This window comes from Microtus ochrogaster, unplaced genomic scaffold (assembly GCF_000317375.1).
Source record: "Microtus ochrogaster isolate Prairie Vole_2 unplaced genomic scaffold, MicOch1.0 UNK74, whole genome shotgun sequence".
Lineage (NCBI taxonomy): Eukaryota > Metazoa > Chordata > Mammalia > Rodentia > Cricetidae > Microtus > Microtus ochrogaster.
Genome location: NW_004949172.1, coordinates 546,642 through 553,045, shown reverse-complemented (window position 1 = coordinate 553,045; position 6,404 = coordinate 546,642). Strand labels below are relative to the sequence as shown.

Sequence of the window (6,404 nt, the reverse complement as noted above, 5' to 3'; positions counted from 1 at the left end):
ATAATCAGGGCTGTTACACAGAGAAACCCTGTCTTGAAAAACCAAAACACTTTAAAGAATATACATTCAGGGGCTGGAAAGATGGTTCAGCAGCTAAGAGCACTTGCTGGTCTTCCAGAAAACCTAGGTTCGATTCCCAGGCCCCAGAAGGTAGCACACAACTGTCTTTAACTACAGTCCTACTGCAAGCATGTATGCAGACATCCATTGTTCAGGCAAAACATTAAGTAGTAAAAATAATTTTTTTTCCTAGGGGAGAGCTCGAATGCAGTCCCCACTACCACACATTATGCGGTCGAGCTTCCTGCATTTGGGGAAATCGCAGGGGTTAGCATATCCGGAGTATGATGGAAAACCATCTTTGTGATCATGGTATCTCCCCTGCCAGCTAAGTATATAAAAATGAATCTTCTTTTTATTATTAACATTTTATTTATGCATATTTTTATATACTAGTGCTCTGTCTGCATGTATGCCTGCATGTCAGAAGAAGGCATCAGATCCCACTATAGATGATTGTGAGCCACCATGTAGCCACTGGGAACTGAATTCAGGACCTCTGGAAGAGCAGTCAGTGTTTTTAACCTCTGAATCATCTCTCCAAATTATAAAAAAAAAAAAAAGGATATACATACAAAAAAAAATCAAATATTACTAACTAAACCCTTCGGGGCCTCAGACCCAAAAGGAATTGTTTTTCAGGCTATGCTGTCTTGGGGACTCAATTCTCTACGAAATATTCCTCACTCAAAGCCAGGATCACCATAAAGGCCCAGTAACATCTGTCAAGATAATGTACAGCATAATTAAGTAATCGCTGTTGTTACTGGATGGTAAATTAGCACCATGGCTCCAAGCAGTCCCTGCCTTGGCTGTCCCTCTCTAGATGTGTCCCAGTTAGCTCAACACTCATTTTAAAGCCTGGCATGGTGGCACAGACCTTTTCTGCAGGAGGATCACAAATATGAGTCCAGGCTTGCCTCAAGAAAACAAAAGATGGGCTGCAGAGATGGCTCAGCTGCTGCTCCTGCAGAGGACCTGGGTTCAGTCCCCAGCACCAACAACAGATGGCTCAGAGCCACCTCTAATTCCAGCTATAAGGGATCCAACACCTGCTTCTCGCCTTCATGGGAATCGGGCATGCATGTGGTGCACAAACATGTGCGTGGGCATTCATACATACACATAAAAATAAAATTCAGGGGCTGGAGAGATGGCTCAGAGGTTAAGAGCATTGCCTGCTTTTCCAAAGGTCCTGAGTTCAATTCCCGGCAACCACACGGTGGCTCACAACCATCTGTAATGAGGTCTGGTGCTCTCTTCTGGCCTGCAGACACAGACAGAATATTGTATGCATAACAAATAAATAAATATTTAAAAAAAATAAAATAAAATTCAAAATTGAGGGGGCTAGAGAGATGGCTTAGTGGTTTAGAGAACTGGCTACTTTTCCGGAGGACCTGGGTTTGATTCCCAGCACCCAGTCCCAGAGGTTCCCAAGCCTTCTTCTGGCTTCCACAGAAATCAGGCACACAGGTACACAGACAGACATGTGGACAAACTCCCTGCGTGGCCAAGGCTGGCCCTGAGGAACTCCTGAGCCTCCTGCTCTGGAGGCTGGGACCACAGGTGTGCACAGCACATCCACTGCCTTGTGTCTTGTTGGCATGTTGGACCTTCCTCCTAGAGCAGCTCCTGGCACACGGAGGCACTAATACAGGAGTGACTAATGCAGGCTCCTGATGACCACAGCACAGAATGAACTCTGCCTATACTCCCCACCCAGACTGCTCAGGGCAGCTGGGCTTAGCAGAGTGATGTGCCTGGGCGTTCTGAAGCTGAGACTTGGAGCTGGGCGGTCCAGGGTTCCAGTCTCGCACCTGATGTTACTTGTCACGTGTCTGGTCAGAGTTCCAAACAGCATAGTATGCTCCCAATTTTGTAAACAGGAGCAGCAGGCAGGGGCGGGATTGCTCCAGCTCTTGGGGTGTTGGCTGAGTGAGTAAGGACTATAGCAATCTGATTGCAGATAGCAGAACTGCCTGCAGGCCTGCAGGACTAGAGCATGAGCTGAGCCCTAGAGCACTGTGGTTAAGGCCACCAAGGAGTCAGACTGTCTGGTTTGGAGCTCCTGCTGAGCCATGCACTACCTCTTCCCCCAGGCCATAGTTTTTTCAACTGTGGGTCTTAAAATGGCCACTGTAGAGAGCATGCTGGTTCAAGCCTGTAATTCCAGCACTTGGGAGGCTGAGGAAGAGGACTGCCTTAGACTAGCTTGAGCTAGTAAGACCCTATCGCAAAACAAAGGGCCAGTCTCTCTTTCCCACAGTGGCGGCAGCACACGACCAGGAAACAGTAGTCTCCGAGGGGCTTTCCACCTTCAGAAGTGTCTCTTACCGTCCCATCCCCCCCTTTTAAAACAAGTTCTCACATAGCTTAGGCTGGCCTGGAACTTGCTGGTCGCTGAGGAGGACCTTGAACTCCTAATACTACCGCTTCCACACCTAGCCAACTGCTGCTGCTTCTCTTCCCCCAAGTACTGGGGATTGAACCTGGAGCCTAATGCACACTTAACCACTAAGCAACATCCACAGGTCTCTCCTAACATAAAATGCATGGTGTGGGACTTCAGAGACAGCTGTGGGTAGTTAAGAGCACCGGCTCTTCTTCCAGAAGACCTGAGTTCAGTTCCCAGCAACCACAGAGCAGCTGACAGCTGTAACTCCAGTTCCAAAGGATCCAACGTGGGCTTCTAAACTGTCAGGCATCAGGCACGCATGTGGGGCACAAGCATACATGTAGGGAAAACACTCATATGCATAAAATAAAAAACAAATCTAAAAGGATTTTCAATTAAAAGAAAAGAAAGAAGAAGCATGGTGCTCAGCGCTCTAGCAGCCTTATGAGGTCAGGAGGAGAACTGTCTGAATAAAAAAAAAAAGTTAGGAAGAGGAAGAAAGAACAGAACCACCAAACCACCTTGAGCTGTTTTCCGACGGACTTACTGTCTAGCCAACAGGAGGTATGATTTCAGGCTTGGTTAAGATTTACTGGCTGGCCGGGTGGTGGTGGTGCACACCTTTAATCCCAGGCAGAAGCAGGCGGATCTCTGTGAGTTCGAGACCAGACTGGTCTATAAGAGCTAGTTCCAGGACAGGCTTCAAGGCTACAGAGAAACCCTGTCTCAAAATTAAAAAACCCTGTCTCAAAATTAAAAAACAAAAAAATAATTTACTGGCTGATTTTCAGTGAACCTGAGAGTGGTAAAAACACCCTCAGCCTTCCGTGCCTGCCATCCAGGCAGAGGGAGCTCAGCTGCTGAATAAAGCTGAAGAGCTGACTTGGGTGCCCTCTCCTGTCGGTTCCAAGTACTGTTAGCAACCAGGGCAAGGAGAGTCTGACACTGTAAATCAACCAGCCCTTACAAAGGCAGCAGAAGGGGGTTGCTTGTTTTTGTAGCAAAAGAGGTGGAAGCCAGACATGCCGGCGGGATATAGACACTTAGCTATGCCCCACTTTTGTGGTTTTGAGACAGTCTCACATAACTCAGATTGACCTTAGACTTGCTAAGTAGCTGAGGATGACCTTAAACTCTAGATTCTCCTGCCTCCACTTCTCAAGTACCAAGTGTGTGCTCCACGCCAACCTCCAGTTGGTTAAAAACTGTGTATTTTCAGACAGGCCCACTAGCCAAGCTGAGTCTTGAACTCACATTCCTCCAGCTTCAACCTCTTCAGTAGCTAGGATTGTAGGCGTGGGTCTACCACCCAGCCAGGCAGCAAGAGTTGGGTTGAGGCATCCAAATACCAGCTCGCCCACACTGAGGACTCACAGTGATCACTTTCTTTTTCTTTTTTTCTTTTCTTTTCTTTTTTTTTTTTTTTTTTTGAGGCAGGGCTTCACTTTTTGGCCCAGGTTGGCCTTAAACTATCAGCAATCCTTCTGCCTCAAGCCTTCTGAGGTTTGGAATTACACATGATGTGAGTCACCATAACTAAAGGAAAACATGGTTTTTGTGTGAACAAAAACACTGGGGGTGGGTAGCATAGATAAAATTTAAAAATCGCTTTTAAAATACAATTAATGAAGCACATGCCTTTAATCCTGGCACTCAGGAGGCAGAGGCAGGTGGATCACTGAGTTTGAGGCCAGGCTGGTCTATAAAGTTCCAGAACAGCCAGGGTACACAGAGAAACCCTGTCTGGAAAAACAAAAAAACAAATAAAAAAGTTAATGTTACCCCTTCTAATTGGTTTTCTAAAATACAATATGGCCATATATTATGTTAGCAAAATACATAACTAGTAATTATGATAAATGCGCGCACGCTCACACATGCACACACACAGGAAAATGCTCGCAGTTGTTTCCTTTTAGGAGAGCATCTTGGATGTCTGGAGGTCACCAGCCAGTCTGGTTGCCACACACACTGGAGCTGATGTGACACTCGCAAGACTATAAATAGACCTGGGGAAGTGACTTTCTATGGAGAACAATAAAAATAAAAATGCCAGTGCCTCCCCAGGTCGGCCAGGACATGTAGGCGGCACCCCAGGCAAGCACCCCACAAAGCCACATTGTTCCTACAGGTCGTCTACCTGTACTCAGCCAACTTTTTGGCAGCTATCCTTAATCTGATGTTGGCTTGTCCTTCCCTCTCTCCTTCCTTCCTTTCTTTGAGACAGGGTCTCACCATAGAGCCCTGGATGGCCTGGATATGTAGACCAGGTTGGCTCCCAGCTGTCTCTGTGCTGGGACTAAAGATGTGCAAACTGCATACCCAGGCCCCTTTTATTTGTGAGTGTGTACGTCACTGGGGATGGATGGGACCCAGGCCCTTGTGTATACTAAGCAAGCACCCAACCACTGGGCTATGCCGGCACTAGCCTTCTCTTTTTCTTTCTTTTGTTCTTTTAAATTTGTTTATTAAGATATCAAGTAGCCTTGGCTGGCCTTAAATTCCTGAGCCTCCTGCCTCCACTACCAGATGGGAGACACCCACCTGGCTCTCTTCCTTTGGTTATGAGATAGGATCTCACTATGTAGTCCAGGATTGCATGGAATTTTAGATCCTCCTGCTTGACTGTCCAGGTGCTGGGACGGCAGGCAAGTGCCACTACAGCTAGCCCCAGTCTTCCAACAGAGGCATGGAGCTGTCATTTCAAGATGCTCTATTGGTTCCGTTTCCCAATTTTCTGGTAACTTTCAATTTTACTTGTGTTTATTACTCCTCTCTTTTATTCTTTTAATGTATACACATAGGTATCCTCGTTTTTTGTAGTCTCATATAGCTTGGCTTAAAACTCAAAATATAGCTAAGGATGACCTTCAGCTTCTGATTTTCCTGCCTCCACTTCCAGAGTACTGGAGTATGTGGTAAAGCAGTATGTAACTACACCCTTTATGTAGTGCTGGGCACAGCCAGTCGGTGGTGGTACCAAGATTCAAACCCAAGAGTGCCTTCAGTGTGGTCAACTACGCCACAGTCTTCATGTGGCAGCCAGTGCAGTCTCTTCCTCCACCTTATGTAGCCTGCACTCCAGTCTGCTCTGACCGACAGAGCCATGGTGATGACATGATGCAGCTCCAAGCCCTGCCACCCTTAATGGCCTAGCATTCACTTCCTATTGAAAGGTGAACACAATAGGGTTTTCTTTTTCGAGGTTTCTCTGTAGCTTTGGAGCCTGAGCTCTTGTAGACCAGGCTGGCCTCAAACGCACAGAGATCCACCTGCCTCTGCCTCCCGGGTGCTGGGATTAATGGCGTGTGCCACCACTGGCCGGCCTTAGGTTTTGTTTTTTTTTTTAAGATTTAATTTATTTATTATGCATATGGTGTTCGGCCTGCATGGATACATGCAGGCCAGAAGAGGACACCAAATCTCATTACAGATGGTGAGTCACCATGTGGTTGCTGGGAATTGAACTCAGGACCTTCTCTCCATCTCTCCAGCCCCACACTAGGGTTTTGTGAGTTCAGGGCAGTGAGTCAGCTGGGGCCTGTTGGAAGAGGGAACCAGTGCCCCATGGTGGCTCCTGCCATCTGCCACTCAGCTCCTGTACTTCATCAGAGAAGCCTTCCAGCAGATCCCAGCCAAGTCACAGACTGAAGAAACAAAAGGGTCAGCTATGGTGGTAGAGGCTTGTAATCCTAGCATTCTGGAGGCTGAGGCAGGAAAGTCACATGAGTCTGAGGACAGCCAGACCTATAGTGTGTATGTCTCAAACCCCGCCTCCCTCAAAAACAAAAACAAAAACAAAAACAAAAAAACCCACAACCCTCCAGAGCTAGAGCTGACCCTGAGGTTAAAAGCATTTCCTACTCTTGCAGAGGACCTGCGGCCTTCCCAGCACTGTCAGGCAGTTTACAACCACCTGTGCCTCAGCTCCAGGAGATCCAACTCC

General features: G+C 47.2%; 1 protein-coding gene and 1 pseudogene across 1 annotated transcript in view; both read right to left on the bottom strand.

The window, feature by feature from the left end:
• Window positions 1-6,404, bottom strand: part of LOC101980783 (optic atrophy 3 protein homolog) — a 17,191-nt gene that overhangs the window by 2,827 nt on the left and 7,960 nt on the right. The window lies entirely within an intron of this gene.
• On the bottom strand, window positions 252-396 carry LOC113455652 (annotated as a pseudogene).